This window comes from Danio rerio, chromosome 14 (assembly GCF_049306965.1).
Source record: "Danio rerio strain Tuebingen ecotype United States chromosome 14, GRCz12tu, whole genome shotgun sequence".
Classification (NCBI taxonomy): domain Eukaryota; kingdom Metazoa; phylum Chordata; class Actinopteri; order Cypriniformes; family Danionidae; genus Danio; species Danio rerio.
The window spans coordinates 58112501-58114194 of record NC_133189.1 but is presented as its reverse complement, the minus strand read 5'-3'; the positions used below and the strand labels follow the sequence as shown (position 1 = coordinate 58114194).

General features: G+C 21.4%; 1 long non-coding RNA gene across 3 annotated transcripts in view; it reads left to right on the top strand.

Annotated features, from left to right (window-relative positions):
• The first annotated feature begins 1533 nt into the window (after window positions 1-1533).
• LOC141377621 (uncharacterized) overlaps window positions 1534-1694 on the top strand; it is a 60200-nt gene continuing 60039 nt past the window's right edge. For all 3 annotated transcript variants that reach the window (XR_012390048.1, XR_012390049.1, XR_012390050.1), the window contains exon 1: window positions 1534-1603. This is a non-coding gene — a long non-coding RNA (uncharacterized lncRNA). The remainder of the gene's footprint in view (window positions 1604-1694) is intronic.

Here is a 1694-nt window from a genome sequence, read left to right as displayed (position 1 = left end):
ATATATATATATATATATATATATATATATATATATATATATGTATATATATATATATATATATATATATATATATATATATATATATATATATATATATGTATATATATATATATATATATGTATATATATATATATGTATATATATATATATATGTATATATATATATATATATATATGTATATATATATATATATATATATATATATATATATATATATGTATGTATATATATATATATATATATATATATATATATATATATATATATATATATATATATATATATATATATATATAAATATATATATATATTCAGATTTTGGCAGTATTTAATCCTATCATTGATTGATTTCGAAATGGAGCGATTTTGTGCTTATCAATTTATGTAAATGTGTGTAAATACATTATATATTTTATTAAGTTTTTTTATCTCATTATTGAGTGTATGTATTTATAAATATATAATTATTAGGATTTTGGCCGATTTTTATGCCATCATTGAGCATATTATTAAGAAAATGTGTAGTAAAAAAAAAAAAAAAAAAATATATATATATATATATATATATATATATATATATATATATATATATACATTCTGATTTTGGCAGATTCTTTAGCCCATCATTGATTGTGCATATTTATTTATGCTAATGTGTGTTTATATATTTTGTAAAATTATCTACTGTTTTTTAGCCCGTTAAGCGTATTCATTTATGTAAACTTGTGTGTCTATATATATATATATATATATATATATATATATATATATATATATATATATATATATATATATATATATTTACTTCATAAATACTATAAATACTTCATATTTCAGCAGATTTTAATCCCACTGATCATATGTATTTATGCATATGTGTGTAAATATATATTTATTCAGTTTTTGGCTCACTTTAATCCCATAAATGTGAATGTATGTAATATATATATATATATATATATATATATATATATATATATATATATATATATATATATATATATATATATATATATATATATATACACAGGTGGTTTAATTAATTATTTAGGGGGCTAATAATTCTGACTTCAACCGTATATATGTTCAGATTTCGGCAGATTTTAATTCTAGCATTGATTGTGCTTATTTATTTATGTATTTGTGTGTAAATAAATATTTATTGAGATTTTCACAGATTTTTTAGCTCATCACTGAACATATTTATGTAAATGTGTCTAAACAGATATTAATTCAGATTTGAGCCCATCATTGAGTGTATTTATATATGTAAATGTGTAAATATATATTTATTGAGATTCTCACAGATGTTTACCCTATCGTTGAACATATATATATGTGTGTGTGTGTGTGTGTGTGTGTGTGTGTGTGTGTGTGTGTGTGTGTGTGTGTGTGTGTGTGTGTGTGTGTGTGTGTGTGTGTGTGTGTATGTTTATGTAAACCTTTTTTTGGTTGGGTGGGGGGGATCATACAAACTCTGATTCCCTCTCCTACACAGTAGGTGGCGATAATGCACCTATTACCTGCCATAAACCAAAGAAGAAGAAATTTTTCAAGAAGTTTTACAAAGCAGCGCTTCCACAGCAGTTATCACTAATGTAAGTAAATTCAGCTAAATATATAACACTGTTGTTTTTGTGTGTGGTTATTTTAATGAAAGCATCTTGCATCTTAAGCCATTGACACTGC